The sequence below is a fragment of the Pelophylax lessonae genome (assembly GCF_965119305.1).
Source record: "Pelophylax lessonae genome assembly, chromosome: 9".
NCBI lineage: Eukaryota > Metazoa > Chordata > Amphibia > Anura > Ranidae > Pelophylax > Pelophylax lessonae.
This window is the reverse complement of record NC_138776.1, coordinates 262028426-262051895: the sequence shown is the minus strand read 5'-3', so window position 1 is coordinate 262051895 and position 23470 is coordinate 262028426. Positions and strand designations below refer to the sequence as shown.

General features: G+C 46.9%; 2 protein-coding genes across 2 annotated transcripts in view; one reads left to right on the top strand and one right to left on the bottom strand.

Moving 5' to 3' along the window:
• Positions 1 to 23470, top strand: part of LOC309564420 (uncharacterized protein) — a gene marked incomplete at both ends in the record, with an annotated part of 648900 nt that overhangs the window by 65671 nt on the left and 559759 nt on the right.
• The window catches only part of LOC309562909 (gastrula zinc finger protein XlCGF66.1-like), a 471303-nt gene that overhangs the window by 152592 nt on the left and 295241 nt on the right, over positions 1 to 23470 (bottom strand). The window lies entirely within an intron of this gene.

Below are 23470 nucleotides of genomic sequence, written 5' to 3'. Positions count from 1 at the left end.
TACAGCGTTGCAATTATGGATACAGCGTGCAATTGTCCAGCGCTGAAAATTGGCCTGGACAGGAAGGGGGTGAAAGTGCCCTGTGTTGAGGTGGTTAAGTAACTAGATGACTTGGGTAACATTGTACACGTTATATTATTATTCTTAATGTGGAGTTCTTCTTTAGACTTGCTCGGTATCCCTGCTTGTCAGGTATTGTTTTTTTACTTGAGACAAGTCCTAGTTCAGCAAACAGTAAAACTGTGTGCTGACTGTTACCTCCTTGTATTTCTTACTGCCAATTTGCTGCAAAGCCATGGAGTGTCACCTCATCCTAGTAACCAGTCATGGCAAAGAAGGTAAAGGGCACTATTCAGGTAAGAGTTTTTCGTTCAGGTGTATCAGAAGCGAACTATGGGCTCTTGCCAATTAGTCCCTCCAGGTTGGCAGGCATTATGCGCCACCCAAATTGGGCCTGTGCCACTCATGCCTTGGCAGGGAAGCCCTGTATGTGGGCAATACACTCTAAAGGAGTGTTTCCACTCACCCTGTGAAGGGGTTACCTATTCTGGCAATGAGCAGCCTCCATGCCTTTCCAGGCAAACAATCCTCTTAGACTCTTCCAAAGAAAAGATACGGGTGAACATGACTGCAAGAATACTGCCTTGTTCAAGCAACCAAGGATGAAGATGACGATACCTAACAGGTTTCACGTTCTTTAAGCATGTGGTCAGTACACTCTAAAGGAGTGTTTCCACTCACCCTGTGAAAGGGCTACTCTTTCTGGCAATGAGAAGTCTTCAAGCCTTCCTAGGCATACAGTCCTCTTCAGACTTTTCCAAAGAGAAGATACAGGTGAACAGGACTACAAGAATACTGCCTTGTTCAAGCAACCAAGGATAAAGATGACGACACGTAACAGGTTGTCACATTCATTAAGCCGACGGTGAATGCACTCTAAAGGAGTGTTTCCACTCGCCCTGTGAAGAGGTTTCCTATTCTGGCAATGAGCAGCCTCCAAGCCTTTTCAGGCAGTCTTCTTCAGACTCTTCCAAAGAGAAGATACAGGTGAACATGACTGCAACACTGAATACTGCATATGAGGTGTAAATCACTCGCAAGGGGGGAAGCAGTGCAATATCAAGCCTGGAGTGGACACTTGCCTTAATATTACGGAGATACTGGGCTTCCTTGTGGATGAGGCACTGCTGATTAATAGTCGTTGAACAAGCTCAGTGTTTTTGCTCACCTTCTGCAGAAAAACAAATGCCAACCCCCCAAAAAAACAGCGCTACCAAAGAAGGAAGGGGACAGTGCTCATCTGCTTTCTAGGCAAACCCCTTCCAAAGCAAGGATGCAGATGAACATAACTGTATGAATCCTGCTTTGTTTAAGCAGTCAGTGTTGAAGATGACGAGGACCAAAAGATTGTCACAATTCATTAAGCATGTGGTCAAAACACTCTAAGTGAATTGCTACTTCATTGAATTCCCCTTCTGCAAGAGCCCTCTATTCTGGCAAAGTCCAGTTGTCCTTCCAAAACCAGCAACTGGTCTCAAGAGCTTTCTCAGGCCAACCAACCTTCTTCAGACCAAAGAAAAAGATGCAGATGAGGATGACCTTTATCCATTTTTTTGAGCCCTTCTTTGTAAGGCTGGTGAGATGCCTTAAGATAGAAGGAAAATAGTGGAAGTATTTCAAGTGCTTCCAAAGACCGCTTTGCAATTTTCCTATGATGACTGAATTAAGGCTTCTGTCTAGAAGAATGAAGCAAAAAGCATGTTTTCACAGCAGATGTTAAAATTATGCTCTTGTGAAGAGGGAGGTGTCCAGCATTTGTAGTAGGGATAGACCGATTATCGGCAAAGCCAATATATATTGGTGGCTTATATGCACTTTCCCCAATATATCGGTATCGGCCCTGGAACTGGCCGATATTGCTGATATTTTTGTGACGTCATTCTGGCTTCTTAGGCCGCCTCCCTCGCCTTGGACAGCCTCGTCTAGAGTCGGGACTAGTCTCGCGAGAGTGTATCACAGCCAAGCACCCACATCCACAGGCCCTGTACCAGCCAGCCAGCCAGCCAGCCAACCACAGGCCCTGTACCAGCCAGCCACAGGCCCTGTACCTGCCAGCCACAGGCACTGTACCTGCCAGCCACCCACAGGCCCTGTACCAGCCAGCCACCCACAGCCCCTTTGCCAGCCACCCACCCACTACAGGGTGCCAGTCAGCCACCCACCACAGGGTGCCAGACAGCCAGCCACCCACCACAGGGCGCCAGACAGCCAGCCACTCACAGACAGGGTGCCAGACAGCCAGCCACAGGCACTGTATCAGCCAGCCACCCACAGGCCCTGTACCAGCCAGCCAACCACAGCCCCTGTGCCAGCCACCCATCTACCACAGGGTGCCAGCCAGCCACCCACCACAGGTTGCCAGCCAGCCAGACACCCACCACAGGGTGCCAGCCATCCATCCATAACAGGGTGCCAGCCAGCCACCCACCACAGGGTGCCAGACAGCCATCCATAACAGGGTGCCAGCCAGCCACCACAGGGTGCCAGCCAGCCAGTCACCCACCACAGGGTGCCAGCCAGCCATCCACCACAGGGTGCCAGCCAGCCAGCCACCCACCACAGGGTGCCAGCCAGCCATCCACCACAGGGTGCCAGCCAGCCAGCCACCCACCACAGGGTGCCAGCCAGCCATCCACCACAGGGTGCCAGCAAGCCAGCCACCCACCACAGGATGCCAGCAAGCTAGCCACCCACCACAGGGTGCCAGCCAGCCACCCACCACAGGGTGCCAGCAAGCCAGCCATTAAGCATTAAACAAAAATTAACATGTTCAGTACCAGATTTGTGTCAAAAATTGTCTTTCATTTTCAAAACTTTAAATGTACAAAATATCTGCCCATATCAGCCGATACAGATACATTGTGACCAAAGTATCGGTATCGGCCCTGAAAAAAACATATCGGTCTATCCCTAATTTGTAGTCACCCCTGTTGGTCTATGTGTCTCTTATGGGATTGGCCAGATACATTACTTTACCATTAGAAGACGATGTGGCCTTTAAGGAAGTACTCATTCTCTGCATTTGTTCATACAAGATGAAGCTTAAATTGACAGCAAGGTTCTGTGATTGTGAGCAGTCTGGCTTCCTACCTCAAAATAAATGTCTGAGTTGGCGATTGGCGAATAAAAAAACAGGGTCATCTGAGCCCTACGCAGTCCTTCTGTAATTGTAAGCGCAACTAATCATGGTTCAAAATATTCCTTTCTCTGATGCTAGAGAATATACCGGTGGTAAGGTACTGAATTGTCTTGGTGTTCCTCTCTTCACCTGTCAGCTCCTGCAAGCCTGACGACTATCGGGACCATGGTCTCTCCTGTCCTTGTGTTGAGTGGCTCAGTGGAGAAGATACCCTTTCCCGGGATTTCTCTTCAACAGTTGATATGCATATGATATTGATATTTATATCTCACTAACAGCTAGTAAAAATATTCTCAGTTGTCAGACTGTGGCACAAGGTCAAAATCTTCATCCAGCTCCTATAAAGTTAGCGGCCTGGGTTTTGAGAGGCAAAGGTTCCCGGATTTAGGTTGCTCTTCGAGAATAGTAGATGCCCTTATGGGAGCACGGAAGAGCAACATGAACAAAGTCTACAATAAAGTCTTGCAAAAATTCCAAGAATATGCTACGTCAGAAGTTTTCTCCAGGGAAGCAAGAGTTTGTCATGTCCTCGGTTTTCTTCAAATAGGTCTCAACATGGGCCTGAGCACAAGCACACTCAAAGGACACATCTCTTTCAAGTCGGCCCTTAGCGAGACTCAGCAGACCTCTGATTCTTCAATTCTTAAGGCCGTAGTAAAGCTAAGGCCTCCCAGAGACCCCTTGTTTCTACATGGGACCTCACAGTAGTACTCACCTACCTGTCCGCTCCAAAAATCCATGATGGAGTTACCGCTATGGGAATTACCAGTTTTCCTGGTGGCAGTAACCTCAGCTAGGAGGGTTTCTGAGTTGGCAGCTCTAGGGTATAAAGAATCCTATCCTGGCAGACAGAGTTATGCTCCCGATGCTGGATTCTATTACAAAAGTGGCCCCAAGATTCCATTTTCCATCAAGAAATTGTATTGCCTACGCAAGGTTCACACAGGGAGGCCAGAGCTTCGGGCAGAGTGATTGCGTATTGGATAGTGAAATTGACCTCCCTCTCAATTAAGGATAGGCAGTGCTGTATTTTGGCCTAGGCCAACAAGGCCCAGGCCTAGGGCGGCACTTTGCAGGGGGGCAGCAAAAAAGCCACCCCCCCTCCACCTGAGACTCTATTGGCCACTGGTTGTTAGAGCTGCCTCTCTCATTCCCCCTCACCCCCACTCTCTCTCTCTCTCTCTCTCCCCCATCCTCTCTCTCTCACTCCTTCTCTCTCTCTTTCTCTCACCACTCCCCTCTCACCCCCTCTCTCTCTTATCCTCCTCTCCTCTCTCTCATCCCCCCTCTCCTCTCTCTCTTATCCCCCCTCTCCTCTCTCTCATCCCCCCTCTCACTCTCTTTCTCTCATCCCTAGTCTCTCTCTCACCCCCCTCTCACTCTCTCTCTCTCTCATCCCTAGTCTCTCTCTCACCCCCCCCTCTCACTCTCTCTCTCTCTCTCTCATCCCTAGTCTCTCTCTCACCCCCCCTCTCACTCTCTCTCTCTCATCCCTAGTCTCTCTCTCATCCCCCCTCTCCTCTCTCTCATCCCCCCTCTCACTCTCTCTCTCTCATCCCTCCTCTCTCTCTCTCATCCCCCCTCACCCACCCCCCCCTCTCCCTCACCCACCCCCCCTCTCGTGAGATCAGGGGTTCAATTGGTCCTTCGATTTTGGAGGGAGCCACATCCGTTAAAAATAAGGAGTGGGGCAAATTTTCATAGGAGGGGGAGGGTGCCCAATTTTAGTCTTGCCTAGGGCAGCACAAAACCAAAATACACCACTGAGGATAGGGGGTTGGCCCTTTGAGTAAGGAATAACATCCTCCTGGGCAGCCACCTGTACAGACTCAATTAAGTCAATATGCAAGGCGGCACCATGGTAATCCATACACACCTTTCTTTCTCATAATCACATAGATCCGTCATTTTTGACAACTGTTAATTTTGGCAAAACGGTTACCTCGTTAGCTGTAGGCCATAATTAACCCTATTTTGTTTCTGCATCCCATCCTTGCTAGTTAGTTCCCAGTGGTAGGGTGACATGGATCTGTAAGAAAAAAAATAGAAAATTGAATATCAAATACTTACTGCAATTTTCCTTTCCTGACAAGCTCCTTGTCAGCACAGACTCCCACCCAGGTGTAGAAACTGAGTTATGGAACACCAGCCTGAGGGAGGAAGGCCAATTTATGAGTTGGGTCCTGCAGGTGGGAGTATGGGTGGAGCATACCAAGGGATAGGCTGACAAGGAGGTTTTCAGGAAAGGAAAATTGCGGTAAGTATTTGATATTCAATTTTCAGTTTTCTATTCCCCTTGGTGGGAGTGGAGATGAGAGCCCAAAGCCGTGTTTACACTAAGAGATGTTTCTCAGGGCTGCAGTTCTTCTGAGCTCCACAAGGTGGTGATTTTACTTAAGAGAGAGAGAGCCAAGCGCCGATCTAAGTGTAGCACAGCAGTACTTTATTGACACACAATTAAAATGTTACTCACAAGAGGTCCATAAAAGCAGGCATCTGTAAAAGCAGTAAGGGGAAGGTCTCTGGTGTCACATCCAAGGTGGAAGATCCAGTCGGGCGGTAGCGCTGTGATGTGGGAGGCAGAGGCGTAACTAGAACCTTCAGGGCCCTGATGCAAGAAACCATGAAGGGCCCCCCAGACCCCTGGCCGGGGCCCTTACCTTCAAGCCCAGGGCTCTTCCCACTAATCCTGGGGCTCTTTACACTCATTGCATGGCCTTTTATTTCGGTCCCGCAGCAGGATTCTTTCACAAGTTCTGCAGTGGGCCCCCTTCCTACAATCTTGGGGCCTCCCCACAGTGGTGCAATGCCAGGGTCCGGTCGCAAGTGTGACCTTTGCGATCCTGAAAGTTCACCCACTGGTTTGCTACCGGGCCCCCTGGAGCATGGGGCCCGGTAGCGATTGCAACCCCTGCAACCCCTATAGTTACGCCCCTGGTGGGAGGACAGCCGATGGCCTCATGTCGGAGACGGGGGACGTGCAGATCCTCTGTGATGGCGATGCAGCGTGGGACCGCCGGTCGGATGGCTGTGGTATTTATGTCCAAAATGGGCATAAATACCACATCCAAAATGGCCCCTGTACGGCCTGAAGAAGGAGCGGAGCTCCGCAACGCGTCGCCGTTCGATTTCCCCTGCTGTCTCCGGAAGTGACGTCACAGCCATCCGACCGGCGGTCCCACGCTGCATCGCCATCACAGAGGATCTGCACGTCCCCCGCCTCCGACATGAGGCCATCGGCTGTCCTCCCACATCACAGCGCTACCGCCCGACCGGATCTTCCACCTTGGATGTGACACCAGAGACCTTCCCCTTACTGCTTTTACAGATGCCTGCTTTTATGGACCTCTTGTGAGTAACATTTTAATTGTGTGTCAATAAAGTACTGCTGTGCTACACTTAGATCGGCGCTTGGCTCTCTCTCTCCTGGAATCATACAGGGTCGCTTCACCCTCTACAAGCCTGCAGCCATTCAAGTGTCCAGCTATCGGATTGCACTCTACCATCTGCCCACAGTATACTACTGCAGTCACCCACACTGTCTGATTGCGCCAATCTCTCTCCCCCCTCTGCTTGCCTGATTTTACTTACACTAAGACTAAAAGATGAATGGTGTCAGGGGAACTTATCTGAGAGGCAGAAATTGCTCATTGCTCAAGGAACCCCCTAGCAACCTCTGGAGGAACCCTGGTTGAGAACCACTGATTTATTAGGATATACAGAACATATACACAGTGCCATCTTAAGAGCATTAAAGGGCCCCGGGCAACGCAGTGCACTGGGGCCCTGCCTACACAATCGCCCATGAGAATAAAAATGCAAATTATCAATAAGGCTATATTTATTGGCACAGCAGTGCCAGGCTAATGACAGCTTCCAAGTTCGCCGACTGGGTCCGGTGAACACACGGACAGGAGTCAGACTGTGTGAGGCGGACAGGCCTTCCTGCAGTTGTGGGCTCCCCCTCCACGGCCCAAGTGGCCTGACAGCAGCGCAGGGCCGACAGGCGCTTTCCACCTGCTAAGTGGAAACGGGAATCGGGACTAATGCTTGGCTGGGGATGGGTCGCTGGGCACGTGGGGCCCCCCGGGCAAGTGGGGCCCCTGGGCAACAGCCCAACATGCCCATTGGATAAGATGGCCCTGCATACACACACAGCACAAGGCCATGATCAGACAGAGATGTTCTTGGGGCTGCAGTTCCTCTGAGCTCCACAAGGTGGTGATCTCACATATAGCCAGATAGGAAGTCTCTATGGAAGACAGGAAGTGATGTCAGGTGCAGATGGGAAGTTTCAGGTTAGAGGTGAGTTGGGAGGAAGTAGAAGAGGACACATGGCTGGAACTTTATAGCAGAGGAGGTAATAAGATATTATTTTCTATTTACACCCAGTAACCCCCCCCCCCCCCCCCGTCATGTTCTGTCCTCTTCCTCCATAGTCACTGTGATGTCTTTTATCTCCATCACATGATGATACACACATATACATACCTCCTAACAGTCCCGGATTGGGCGGGACTGTCCCGCATTTATACTTCTGTCCCGCAGTCCCGCTGTACAAGGGCATTGTCCCGCATTACTACATTTTTTTAATTTACATAGCAAACACCAGTCAAGTCCAGTGCAAGTGTGAACATGGAGCAGAACCCGAGACTGGCGGATAAACCCGCTGAGTGTGTTCTGTGAGGCTGCAGAGCTTGCAGCTGTCAAATTCGAGCTGTGATGTCGGGATGGGCGGGACTGCTACCCAGCCCCACCCCTGTGGCAAGCATCCAGCCTATAGGGAAACAGCCGGCAATTATACATTGCTGGCGGGAAAAGATGTCAAGGTTTTGAATCCATTCTCATGCTGTACCCAGAGGTCACAGCCCGGCTTCTGCAGTAAAAGTGAAAGTAAGATTTCTCTCACCTCCTGCTCTGCACTTAGAAGCAGGATAAGTGCTGCTGGTCTGACTGAGTGAAGCCTGATGATGTCCAAGAGCAGGAGAGGGATGAGCTGCACTGCAATCCTTATCTCCTTCCTGCACTGGGAGCTGAGAATGAGGTGAGAGTTCACTGCAAAGGAAGACAAAGCTGTGACAGCCGGCTACAGAAAGGTGCTTTTACAAAGGTAACCATGTGGGTGTGTTTGTACATATGTGTGTTTGTGCATGTGTGTGTTTGTACATATGTGTGTTTGTGCATGTGTGTGTTTGTACATATGTGTGTTTGTACATGTGTGTGTTTGTACATGTGTGTGTTTGTACATGTGTGTGTTTGTACATGTGTGTGTTTGTACATATGTGTGTTTGTGCATGTGTGTGTTTGTACATATGTGTGTTTGTACATGTGTGTGTTTGTACATGTGTGTGTTTGTACATGTGTGTGTTTGTACATGTGTGTGTTTGTACATGTGTGTGTTTGTGCATGTGTGTGTTTGTACATATGTGTGTTTGTACATGTGTGTTTGTGCACGTGGTTTGTGTGTGTGTGTTTGTACATGTGGTTTGTACGTGTGTGTTTGTACATGTGTTTGTACGTGTGCGTGTTTGTACATGTGTGTTTTTGCACGTGGTTTGTGTGTGTGTTTGTACATGTGTGTGTTTGTACATGTGTGTGTTTGTACATGTGTGTGTTTGTACATGTGTGTGTTTGTACATGTGTGTGTTTGTACATGTGTGTGTTGTGCATGTGTGTGTTTGTACATATGTGTGTTGTGCATGTGTGTGTTTGTGCACGTGGTTTGTTTGTGTGTGTGTGTTTGTACGTGTGCGTGTTTGTACATGTGTGTTTGTACATGTGTGTGTTTGTACATGTGTGTGTTTGTACATGTGTGTGTTTGTACATGTGTGTGTTTGTACATGTGTGTGTTTGTACATGTGTGTGTTGTGCATGTGTGTGTTTGTGCATGTGTGTGTTGTGCATGTGTGTGTTTGTGCACGTGGTTTGTTTGTGTGTGTGTGTTTGTACATGTGTTTGTACGTGTGCGTGTTTGTACGTGTGCGTGTTTGTACATGTGTGTTTGTGCACGTGGTTTGTGTGTGTGTGTGTGTTTGTACATGTGTTTGTACGTGTGCGTGTTTGTACATGTGTTTGTACGTGTGCGTGTTTGTACATGTGTGTTTGTGCACGTGGTTTGTGTGTGTGTTTGTACATGTGTTTGTACGTGTGCGTGTTTGTACATGTGTGCGTGTTTGTACAGGTGTGTGTTGTACATATGTGTGTTGTGCATGTGTGTGTTTGTACATATGTGTGTTTGTACACGTGGTTTGTGTGTGTGTTTGTACACGTGGTTTGTGTGTGTGTTTGTACATGTGTTTGTACGTGTGCATGTTTGTACATGTGCGTTTGTGCACGTGGTTTGTGTGTGTGTGTTTGTTCATGTGTTTGTACGTGTGCATGTTTGTACATGTGTGTTGTACATGTGTTTGTACATGTGTGCGTGTTTGTACATGTGTGTTGTACATGTGGTTTGTGCATGTCTGTTTGTACGTGTGTGTGTGTGTGTGTGTGTGTTTGTACGTGTGTGTGTGTGTGTTGTGCATGTGTGTGTTTTTGTGTGTTGTGGTTTGTGTGTGTTTGTACATGTGTGGTTTGTGCACGTGGTTTGTGTGTGTGTGTGTGTGTTTGTACATGTGTTTGTACGTGTGTGTGTTTGTACATGTGTGTTGTGCATGTGTGTTTGTATGTCTGTTTGTACGTGTGTGTTTGCATGTATGTGTGTGTATGTATTGCTTTGTGTGTTGTGCATGTGGTTTGTGTGTGTTTGTACGTACGTATGTGTGTGTGTGTCTTTGTGCATGTGTGGTTTGTGCATGTGGTTTGTGTGTTTGTACGTGTGTGTGTTTGTACATGTGGTCTGTGCATGCGGTTTGTGTGTTTGTACGTGTGTGTGTGTTTGTACGTATGTGTGTTTGTGCATGTGTGTGTTTGTGCGTGTGTGTGTGTGTGTTTGTACATGTGTGTGTGTGTGTGTGGAGGTTATAGCTGACAAGAGGTGCAATAGTGAGATACGAATAGATGAATAGACTTTGTACCTACCGCTCTCTTAAACCCTGCACCTTGTGCATAAGGGTCCTTTCACACGAGGCGGACCGTATTTTGATCCGCTTCGGCACTTTTTTTTTTTTTTTTTACGGACACGGGTGACACTTGTGTCATCTGGTCCATATGTCCGTTTATCATCCCATCCGTTTGCGGATGATAAACGGAGATAATGTATGTCAATGGGATTGCGGATGTCAGCGGATGACACCGCTGACATCCGTTTTTGCATCCGTTCCGTTTTTTTAAACGGAAGAAAAATAGGGTTCTGTTCCGTTCCAAAAAACGGAACAGATAGGAAAGGATGCAAATCGGATGTCAGCAGGTGGTCATCGGCTAACATCCGCAATCCCATTGACATGCATTCTGTCAGTTTTTCATCCGCAAAAGGATGGGATGAAAACGGACATACGGACCACCCGTGTGAAAGGACCCTTACTTTAGAACCCACCTTCCTGTACATAACACACTCCAGAATTCTGCACTCTGTACATAATGCATTACAAAACCCTGCACCCTGTGCATAACATACTCAAGAGCCCTGCACTTTGTACATAGCACACTCCAGTATCTACCTCCCTGTACAAAATGCACTTCAGAACCCTGCACTCTGTACCTAACATGATCATAAACCTTACACCCTGTGCATAACGCACTTCAGAACCTCACACTCTGTTTCTAACACGCTCCTAAACCCTGCACTCTGTACCTAGCACTCTCCTGAACCCTGCACCCTGTGCATAAGGCACTCCAGAACCCTGCATTCTGTATCTAGCACTCTCATTAACTCTGCACTCTGTGCATAACGCACTCCAGGACCCTGCACCCTGTGCATAACAGGCTCCTAAACCCTCTTCTCTGTACATAACAGGCTCCTGAACCCTCTTCTCTGTACATAACACACTCCCATACCTCCCAACCGTTCTGGAATCCGTGCGACTGTCCCGCAATTTGAAGGGGGTCCCGGGGTCCTGCGGAGCTGGGCTGAAGTCCCGGAAAATCTGGCTGCCGGTGTCCTGTCAGATAATGTCTCCGATAATGTCTCCCGTCCATCTCTGCTGCCCGCCACCTCCTCCTCCCAGCTCCGCCCTCGTCTTTGGCTCCCGATCAGAAGGGTGGACCCGGGGTGCAGAGCAGTGCGCCCTGAGTCCACCCATTGTGTGACAATAGCGAATGAAAATTCGCTATTGTCACAGATCCTCCTCCTGGCCAATCAGGAAGCGGGTCTTCCTGATTGGCCGAAAGGCAAAACCATGCCATTGGCCGAGGATGAGGCAGAAGGACTCGAGGAGACGCCGGGGGACAGAGAAGCCGCTGCAGGTAAGTGCACCGGTATCGGGTGGGGGGGCACGGCACGCTGGTCATTCTGCATTAAGGGGTCACGCTGGTCATTCTGCATTAAGGGGTCACGCTGGTCATTCTGCATTAAGGGGTCACGCTGGTCATTCTGCATTAAGGGGTCACGCTGGTCTCTCTGCATTGAAGGGGTCACGCTGGTCTCTCTGCATTGAAGGGGTCACGCTGGTCTCTCTGCATTGAAGGGGTCACGCTGGTCTCTCTGCATTGAAGGGGGCACGCTGGTCTCTCTGCATTGAAGGGGGCACGCTGGTCTCTCTGCATTGAAGGGGGCACACTGGTCTCTCTGCATTGAAAGGGAGCACGCTGGTTATTCTGTATTGAAAGGGGGCACGCTGGTCATTCTGCATTGAAAGGGGGCACGCTGGTCATTCTGCATTGAAAGGGGGGCACGGCATGCTGGTCACTCTGCTTTGAAGGGGGCACACTCTACCTTGATTACTGAAGGCCCCTTTCACACTTTTGTGACCTCAAAGTCACGCAATTTTTAACAGCGTTTTTTGCCGCAAAGCAATGCCTATTACATTTTTCTGTTTGCGCCCCCCCAAAAGGGGGCATTTGGGTTGGATGGAACTGGGGGCATTTGGGGTGGATGGAGCTGGGGTGGGCATATGGGGTGAATGGAGCTGGATGGGGGGGGTGGATGGAGCTGGGGTGGGCATTTGGAGTGTTTGGAGATTGGATGGCTGTTTGGGATAGATAGTGCTAGGGTGGGCATTTGGGGTGGATGGAGCTAGGGTGGGCATTTGAGGTGGATAGAGCTGCTGGGGGCATTTGGGGTGGATGGAGCTGGATGGGCATTTGGGGTATATAGAGCTGGGGGGGGGTGGATGGTGCAGAGTCCGACCCCTGCATTCTGTACATTACATACACCTGTCTCCTGCATTCTGTACATTACACTCTCCTGCACTATATACACAATACTGTACATTATATACTTCTTACCAAAGTCTTCATTGTCTCAACAGTTGCTGGTTGCTATGCAGTCTCTGACTATTTTAATGAAGTTCTTCTTTAGGGTAGGCTGAGCAATCCAAGCATATTTTATGAGTACTAGGAAGTCTGGGTTTTGTTTACCCTATTCCTTAAGCCCCTCCCACTGCTAAGCAATTGACCACACCCACAATTTACCGCTACGCGCGCCGCAGGTTTTGTTTCTCTTTCAGTGTCCCTCATTGCGAAGTTCAAAAGTTGGGAGGTATGCATATATAGTGTGGAAACATAGATTAACCCCTTCAGGGTCACAACATTTCCCTACTTAAGGGGCCGGAACATTCTCTTAAATTGAACTTAAGTTCTAGTAATACGGTTCTGAGGGGGTAATAGGGCTAAAGACTCCGGGCGCCTTTGGGATGATGGTGATTCTGAAGGACTCCGAGGAGTTAGGCTTCAGGGCGCTGAGGGAAGAGGAGGCTGTAGGGCTCAGGGGGTCTCTAAGGTACAGAGGGGGGAATCTTGGTCTATGATGCTCCTTCCATCTGCATCTTCATTTTCAGACCTCCTTACAAAACTCCTGCTAGGAAATGAAGGCAGCCTTCACCTTCTTCCCATGTTACTGGTCAAGTAATATGTTCCAGGACACCAAGTGGAATGAAGAAGGGAATTCCTTCACCCTGGGTACACACTCGATGTTAGAGGATCTGTTTGCACAGACTTGCTTAGTAGCCCCTTGTTGTGGGTCTGAGGGAGCCGTCCAATACCTTCCCATGACATAGACTGTGTCAGAGCCTGGTATCGGAATTCAGAACACCAGGAACCCACCGCCACTCTGTACAAGGTCCTGAATACTACAATATACTTTTTTAAAGAAATATTGCTAGAGATGAAGTAGAAAGCACCACATCCCTTTGTTTAAAGTAACTACAATGGAGGGGGGGCAAAGTGGGACTTTAACGGTGCAAAATGATGGAGAAAAATCTGAATTCTCAAAAATTGTACATTTTATTACACATAGGAGGTGAGGACAAGACAGTACATCAATATAAAATGATAAAATCAAGAAAATGCACTCGAAAATATCAACTCTACATGTTTCGCCATCTTCATGATAGCTTCTTCAGGAGTTTTCATAGACATTTCTCGAGAGTGAACATTTCTAGGTAACAAAAGGAAAGAACATAAAAGACATAGCATGTGTATATACATAGGGCTTATCTCAATGGTCCTAAAGTTGAGTGCCCAATTGATTTACATATTAGAAAGACAATGATACCAATAAAAGTACCTTAAGATGACCTGAACCCTTTCTTATGCCGAAGGTGGAGGCATTAAAGGTGACACCACCCAAGCGAGCACAGAGGGGGAGGGGAACCGAGACATCCAACCTCTTAAAGTTGACCCATAGAGAGGGTGACAGCCAAGCTAGGAATGATGGGTAGAAATAATGAGACCAGAGCATGGAAATACAATTCAACCCAAGATTGCTATATCTCCAGTTGTATAGGACTAAATATCAGGTTGAAAAATTGCTAAAATATTCACCTGATTATGATGAATGTGCAGTTGATTCACTAGGTACCCCAATGTAAAAAAGCAGGGAGGGAAAACAAAGTCTCCTTAGTATCCCCAAATGGGAGTTATCCCTTAAAGAGAAAAATATACTTGGCAACTAATAGAACCCCTTTCCCCTTATTGCCCTCCTCCTACCCACACCGGGCTGCCATTGGAGGGATGAGAACCCCCCCCCCCAGCCCTCTACTTCACCAACAGCATCCTCCTGCTCTCCAATCCAATCTCTTCTCTTACTGCAGAGAGTGACATCACTCCTATAAGTCAGCAGGCTGCCGGAAATTGGAGCCTTGCAGTCGGAGTTCTGACAATTATCTGGATTAGCCCAGAACTCTGGCCAAAAACCAGCAAGTTCCCCTTCCTGGAAATCATGATGGCCCTACATTGACCTAATAAAAGATAAAATCTATGCGCTACCAAAAGAGAAAATAGGTAAGAAAGATGGACAAATGGAGCACCAGAGGCCCTGCAGCCAGTTCTGTAGTGTCACCACATACGGTCAGATAAAAGTGTAAAGGAATAACCAGCGCTAAAACCTCTATAAAATTGGTGAACCTTACGTCACTGTATCCAGTAATTATATAAATGCATCAGTCAAATCTTAAAGCGGAGTTCCGGGCACAGAAATGATTTTTTGCTGAACATACCCCCGGGACAGTCAGGGCTAGCACATTCCACAATGGCTAGCCTCTGATCTGTCCCGGTTCGCACTTACCTTTTAGAAGAAATACTTACTTAGAAAATTTCTTCCACAGCGTTTCCATCTCTGTTGTGGGCAGCTGAAGCCGGCGCGGTCCTCTTCTCTGTCTTCTTCCGCGTCTTCATGTCCCAGAATGCACTGCACCGGCCCCTCTCGTCACTTCCGGTGCGGCGCCGCATTCCTAAACAGCTTCTGGGCATGCCCAGAAGCTGTTTAGCAGGGGAATGCGGCGTCGCCCGGAAATGACGAGCGGGGCCGGTGCCGGCGCATTGATTCCTGGGAGCTATGACGTTTAGCTCCCAGGAATCATCGCTAGGCAGGAAGTGACGGGGTGAGCCGCGGCTCCGAGGGAGGAAGCAGTCAGAGGTGAGTATTTACGATCTTCAATAAAAAGGTGAGTAAACAAAAAAAATAAAAATAACTATCCAATTCCTTTTCAGGTGAGCTCTACCTAGCGGAGGGGCACAAAAAAAAAAAATTGTTTTTGTGCCCGGAACTCCGCTTTAAAACCACTATAATAAAATATGTCAATCAATATGGATGAGGGGTATAAAGTGTCCAGTGCAGAAATTCAATGTAAATAACAAGGTGCTAGGTGGATAAAAAAACAGTGGTTCAATAGACTCAATATCAAAGTGATCAGTGCTCCAAGAGGAATAGCGGGAGAAAGTAAAACAAATTATGTGCAGATCATGAGCAATTGTACAAGTTCCATGGACCCAGAACTGGCCAAAAGCTCGGACTGTACCAATTAATATAAATGAACTAATAAAGTGATTAATTAAAGTGCCATAAGAAATGCGGATTGCTGGTAGCTGTGGTGACGTCACTTCCTGGTCTACGCTACGGCCGAGACCGGAAGTTGGGGACAGTACACAGGAACCGCATGGGCGGCTTGGCTTTTGATTATATGCGCACACTGATCTGCTGAAATGTGAGTTTGTCATTTATATTTTATCTGGAAATAAACCTCGTTTTAAACGTTATTACACTATGAGACCCTCTTTCCATCTCTTCCCCTAAATTATCGAGTGTCTGGGCAATATACTTAAGAATACCGCAGACCAGCCCATAGGACCAGGATCCTGATTCCCATATCGCCTGTGGAGATTTCGTTTATACCTGGGAGATTGCTTTTGCCCTTAAAGGTCTGCAGGTTGATGAGAGACGCCTGATACGCCTATATTGGCGCTTTTCCACTGCATGGAACCGTACCAGTTCGGCACGCTTTTGTGCTTTTCCACTGCTGGTACTGCATGGTATAGGGTCGGAACGGTTCGGTACGGTACGGTATAGGTTTGCTTTTCCACTGCATGGAACCGAACGGTACGGTACGGTACGGCTCTGAAAAAACAGTACCTACTCGATTGTGGTTCCAACAGGTACCAAACTGGTACCATATCCCACAATCCTTTTGCATGCAGTCACTATTAGCCACTGATTGGTCAGAGAATCCCACCCACCCCGTTGTTATCCCACCCACTTAACTTTAGTACTACTTTAGTGGAAAAGCAAACCTATACCGTACCGAACCGTTTCGACACTATACCATGCGGTACCAGCAGTGGAAAAGCAAACCGGGCCGAGTAGAGCCGAGCTGGTACGAGCCGGTACTTGCAGTGGAAAAGTGCCATAAGTAAGAGAAGTGAGGTGAGCGGCCATTGCACCTATTTTGAGGATTCGTTTGCTCACTCACCTTTGGGCACTGGGATCACGAATTATCGTTGGCTGTTAGTCGCACTTCTGATGAACTTTTCTTTATAACTTTTGGAGATATACACACTGGACTCTTTACACTTGATTATTATGACCACGTTTTTTTGAATTGTACATGCTTCACATTTTTTCCACGTTTGAATTTTTATGACTTAGTTCTCGTGTTCTTCTAGATTATTGTTTTTCACAGGGGTTCGCCCATCATAGGGCATTGTGCACCCTGAAATTTCAGAATTATTTTCTGATTTCACTTATTGATTTGTATCGCTGCTTTTGTTAAAACTGCACCACTGAACTTCCTTAGTTCGCTCTTTATAGGGCACATCTTTCTCATTTCCACATTCTTTTCAGAGCTCGTGACAAGTTCCTCTGCTCATAGTAGCTGTGCAACTCGCTCCTTTTAGGTCACAAGGCGTTTTTTAGCTTCTCTCACAGCTACCAGCAATCCGCATTTCTTATGGCACTTTAATTAATCACTTTATTGGTTCGTTTATATTAATTGGTACAGTCCGAGCTTTTGGCCAGTCGCCGATGCGGTTCCTGTGTACTCTCCCCAACTTCCGGTCTCGGCCGTAGACCAGTGGTGTATTTAGGTTTTGTGCTGCCCTAGGCCTGACTAAGTTTGTGCACCCCCTAATTTAAATATGACCCACCCCTTCCTGTAAAGGCCACACCCTTCTTGTTTATGACCCCCCCTGACATCTGTACACCGCAGACCACAACCACGGTCTATCTGTGCCTATCAGCATAGCCTTATCAGTTCCCATAAGTTCAGCCTCATCAATGGTCATCAGTACAGCCCCATCAGTGGCCACCAGTGTAGCCTATCAGTGCCCATTAGTGCAGCCTATCATACCGGCAGGTAGCAGTATGACTGCTTTATGGGGTCGCCAGACTGATTTGCCTCCTGGACCCTGCACTCTGGCTCAATTCAACCTATAATACTGGCACTAAACTAAAAGTGTAGCGGAAGTGGGCAGGGACCCTTTTCGTGCGGGAGGCGGCTGTTTTTTTCATGACGTGTGCAGCTTTTTTGCTGCCCCCCTGCAAAGTGCCGCCCTAGGCCTGGGCCAAGATACAGCACTGCCGTAGACCAGGAAGTGACGTCACCACAGCTACCAGCAATCCGCATTTCTTATGGCACTTTAATTAATCACTTTATTAGTTCATTTATATTAATTGGTACAGTCCGAGCTTTTGGCCAGTTCTGGGTCCATGGAACTTGTACAATTGCTCATGATCTGCACATAATTTGTTTTACTTTCTCCCACTATTCCTCTTGGAGCACTGATCACTTTGATATTGAGTCTATTGAACCACTGTTTTTTATCCACCTAGCACCTTGTTATTTACATTGAATTTCTGCACTGGACACTTTATACCCCTCATCCATATTGATTGACATATTTTATTATAGTGGTTTTAAGATTTGACTGATGCATTTATATAATTACTGGATACAGTGACGTAAGGTTCACCAATTTTTATAGAGGTTTTAGCGCTGGTTATTCCTTTACACTCCTACATTGACCTAGCAGCATTGCCTCAGAGCAAATCATGAAGACAGAAGAAGGATTGTGTTCATCATTCCTTGTCTGCCGATCTAAAAGAAATCAAAATCAGTTCAGAGACCAAACAAACCCAACAGAGAAAAGGGAATTTCTGATCTGGCTGACCGAGAGGGTCCCTGGACCTCGAGAATGTAACAAACACTAAATATCTCAAACCAAATGTCTTCACACGGGGACAGTAGTTCATAAATATGCAGCAACCCTCCTATTAGCACCCCCCCCCCCCACCCCCACCCCCCCCACACACACACACACATCATATTATTGTGTGATCAACACCATCCAAATAATTCTGACTTTCATTTACAAACGTTATCCGTCTACAAGGAGACCGGTATAGATCAAATGACGTCACCAATGAGGATGGAGGAGGACCGGAGTCACATGACTGAGAAAATCCTAAACCTCGCCCTGGAGATCATCTACCTGCTGACCGGAGAGGTGAGGAGGATTCTGGGACGTTACATGACATCACTCTTAGCTCTATTAATAAAACATAGACCTGACCGGAGAGGTGAGGAGGATTCTGGGAGGTCACATGACATCACTCTTATCTCTATTAATAAAACACAGACCTGACCGGAGAGGTGAGGAGGATTCTGGGAGGTCACATGACATCACTCTTATCTCTATTAATAAAACACAGACCTGACCGGAGAGGTGAGGAGCATTCTGGGAGGTCACATGACATCACTCTTATCTCTATTTATAAAACACAGACCTGACTGGAGGACTGGAGAGGTAAGGAGGATTCTGGTAATCTAATTAGATATTCCTGTTGGTTTCTCAATACAGAGTTTTCATCTTCTGAAGTCAGGTGATCATATGACCATCACAGTGCCTCCATGTGACTCCCTAAAACCTGAGAGACACAACATGCAGAAGATTCTAGAAGTCACCAAGAAGGTGGTGGAGCTGCTGACAGGAGAGGTGGGCGGTGCTGGGAATTCTGGGACATTATCCAGTAACAGACAAGGGATGTGTCTGGATGGTGACTGTATCATTGTGTGTGTCAGGTTCCTATAAGGTGTCAGGATGTCACTGTCTATTTCTCCATGGAGGAGTGGGAGTATTTAGAAGAACACAAGGATCTCTACAAGGACGTCATGATGGAGAATCAGCCGCCCCTCACATCACCGGGTAAGAGGAGATTTTATTGTAAAGGAGAGAGCAGTACGGAGGATCCACCTAGATCCCCCATCATCTGATAAACACATAGAAACAATGTATTCAGTCAGTGTGTGTGTTTCCTACAGATGGATCCAGTAATGGGAACCCACCAGAGAGATGTCCCCGTCCTCTGTATTCCCGGGATTCCACACAGGAAGGTCACACCATCCCTCACCATCATCAGGTAGATTGGACTGAGCAACTAAAACAGAACTCTAAGCTATGAGAGGACATTCTTCTTACTTCTTACACATATATTCTATCATCTTTGGGGTTTAGGATGAGGAACTGAAAGACATCAAAGCTGAGATTAAAGAGGAAGAAGAAGAGATGTCAATGATTGGAGCTCAGCAGTCTATGGGAGGGGGAGGTCCTCCATATTCCTGGGATTCCACAGAAGATCACACCATCTCTCACCATTACAAGGTTGGTTGAAGGGAACATTTGGGACATGGACTTGTGAGACGATGTGTGGATCATTTTTATATGTGATGTCACAACATTTAATTTTGTGTTTAAGTTTCTATCATTCTCTTGGTCTAGAGTGGAGATCCAATCGATATAGAATTTGAGAGTAAAGCAGAAGAAGAGACGTATGTGAGGGATGATCAACAGTGTATGGAGGAGAATGGAATAACGGAGAGATTTATAAAGGAGGAGACTCCTACAGAGATCAGCACAGGTGGGTTAATAATAGTAAATACATTCCTCCACCCAACTGCTCACTGATTGGTGCAGAGTAGGGCAAGGTCTTTGTGATATCAGCCTGTATTACTCTGGACATTTTCCTGAGCTGTGTTCCCTATTCTGTATTTCTCTCGAATATTCTACCTTCTCTGTGCTGCAGACACAATTTATGTATCTAGACTGGTTTTTGGAGATCCTGGGGTTCAGCTGGCAGCAAAATGTTGATTTTTGCCAAAAATGTTGCTCAAACTAGGTACCAGTGTTATGTGTCTTGGGTCTTCTGCCCCATGTCTGGGTCTAGCAAGATCTCTGACAGAACAATTCTCCCCGGGTTCATTGCTCTGATGTTTGCTGGCTGTGCCGGATGGAGGGATCTGTCTGTATAGTCTCAAACCCAAGTCACTGAGTGCAGTCTCAGGAGAAGGGAAGCAGCGGTGTGGGACCTCAAGTAAACATTTAGGCCACCGCTGATTGCTGAATACCAATATTAATAGTCCTGAACATTACACTATATCATTTATATTACACATATACTCTATGTTGTACATTACATACTCCTGACCCCTGCACTATATACTCTATGTTGTACATTACATACTCCTGACCCCCTGCACTATATACTCTATGTTGTACATTACATACTCCTGACCCCTGCACTATATACTCTATGTTGTACATTACATACTCCTGACCCCCTGTACTATATACTCTATGTTGTACATTACATACTCCTGACCCCCTGCACTATATACTCTGTGTTGTACGTTACATGCTCCTGACCCCCTGCACTATATACTCTATGTTGTACATTACATACTCCTGACCCCCTGTACTATATACTCTATGTTGTACGTTACATACTCCTGACCCCCTGTACTATATACTCTATGTTGTACATTACATACTCCTGACCCCCTGCACTATATACTCTATGTTGTACATTACATACTCCTGACCCCCTGCACTATATACTCTGTGTTGTACATTACATACTCCTGACCCCCTGTACTATATACTCTATGTTGTACATTACATACTCCTGACCCCCTGCACTATATACTCTATGTTGTACATTACATACTCCTGACCCCTGCACTATATACTCTATGTTGTACATTACATACTCCTGACCCCTGCACTATATACTCTATGTTGTACATTACATACTCATGACCCCTGCACTATATACTCTATGTTGTACATTACATACTCCTGACCCCCTGCACTATATACTCTATGTTGTACATTACATACTCCTGATCCCCTGTACTATATACTCTATCTTTTACATTACGTACTCCTGACCCCCTGCATTATATACTCTATGTTGCGCATTACATAGTGCTAACGCCTTCACTATATACTCTGTTTTGTACAATATATACTTCTGACCCTTGCACTATATGCTCTGTTGCAGCCCTCAAAATTTCCACTCTTATTTGGTGAGTGGAAAAAACTTTGGGGCGAGTTTTAGGCTGGCTCGAAGGGGGGGGGGGGTGCCGCCGGCAGCGTTGGTTGAATGGGAGCTGTTCTCCCAGTGAATGGCTAGGAAGAGAGAGGAGAGGAAAAGGAGAAACGGCCGGATCATCACACAGAGTGGGGATCTCCTGCTGTGACACAGCTTTGATTTGAATTACCGGGTGAGTTCAAATGAAGTCCCATCTGCTGGACCGATAGACAGCACACTGATCCAATGCCGGGACGTGTGACGTCTATTATAGGAGCCGGTCTAGGAGGCTGCATTGTTGGGCTCTGATGAGGCTGCATTGATGGGCTCTGATGAGGCTGCATTGATGGGCTCTGATGAGGCTGCATTGTTGGGCTCTGATGAGGTTGCATTGTTGGGCTCTGATGAGGTTGCATTGTTGGGCTCTGATGAGGCTGCATTGTTGGGCTCTGATGAGGCTGCATTGATGGGCTCTGATGAGGCTGCATTGTTGGGCTCTGATGAGGTTGCATTGTTGGGCTCTGATGAGGCTGCATTGTTGGGCTCTGATGAGGCTGCATTGTTGGGCTCTGATGAGGCTGCATTGTTGGGCTCTGATGAGGCTGCATTGTTGGGCTCTGATGAGGCTGCATTGTTGGGCTCTGATGAGGCTGCATTGATGGGCCCTGATGAGGCTGCATTGATGGGCCCTGATGAGGCTGCATTGATGGACACTGATGAGGCTGCACTGATAGGCTGCATTGATGGCAATGATAAAGTTGTTGCTAATATTTATTTTTGTAACTTAATTCTGCATAAAACATTTAACAGTGTCATTTCATGAGATTATTTATATGGGCGTGTTTAGGGGCAGGGCATGGTAGAGGTTTTGGTGAGGCAACTGGTGGCGAGTAACTTTTAGGGCCTGGCTTGTAGCTCAAGACTTTGAACTTGTGAGGCCTGCTCTATTGTACAATACATAGTCCTGATACTATATAGTACTAACTGTTGTATATTATACAATATGTTGTACCTTACTGAAAGATTGTATTAACATGCCTTATTACATTTCATATATATTTCAGCTTATGCCCATCCTGTAAAGAAATATGGGCCCTTGCATTTACATAGTAACGAGCTAAACTGACACCCATTCATCCACCTTGGACAGCAGCCAGCCGTATTTTGCATTTAGATGACATTTTAAACCACCTCTCCATTCATTCATTTGAACACTTGACAGTTGGATATTTTGCATTTAGATTACAAGACATGTTGCATAGAGATTGCTGACGCCACCCATAAACCATTGACAATTGCTTACATTAATACATGACAACTGAATGCAGACGGGGCGACTCTCCGACAAAACACAGATTCAGATACGGGAACACCTCATATTGACATAGATGCATGGCGAAAGCAAAAGGCCCTTTCATGTACCCGTTCTGTCTGATATGTGCTAACAGTTAATTTGACTGATGAATTGTAAACCAGTTTGGATCAGTTTTTTCCGCTCAAAACATGCCTTAAATATGAGCTACACTTGCAATAAAATCAGTTGTGACTGCACTAAGTTTGAGTGCTATGTGTTGTCATAACACCCGGATGGACGAGAGAGAATTCACTATCTATTGGGGGGTTAGCAACTGAAAGGCTGTATATCATCGTGATTGCCTCCTGACGAGAATCGAGCTAACAGTTACGTAGACACTACTATACATAATTATAATATGTATTTTCTTTTGTTACACCCATTTTCCACCAGCTGGGCATTTTATATCTGATGATTTGATTGGAGCACAGACTTTTACATGTTGATAATAATGTGATAACATCCTCCAACTTTCGTACCTTAAACAGAAAGTGATAATGAGGGAGGAGTCAATATCCCAATGATGGTGGTCTTCAGGATCAGTCCAGTCACCCAAATAACCAAACTGGTTTGCTAGCTAACACCATATAGGTGATTCCACCCCACCTATCAAATGATACAAACGAGATAAGTCAGTGTAAAGCAACCCAAAAATATAGGAAAGAAATGAACTGGTAGGAGATTCTGTGGAGCCATTTACTAGTTACCTTGACGGTGGAATTGTAAGATCCTCAGAGAC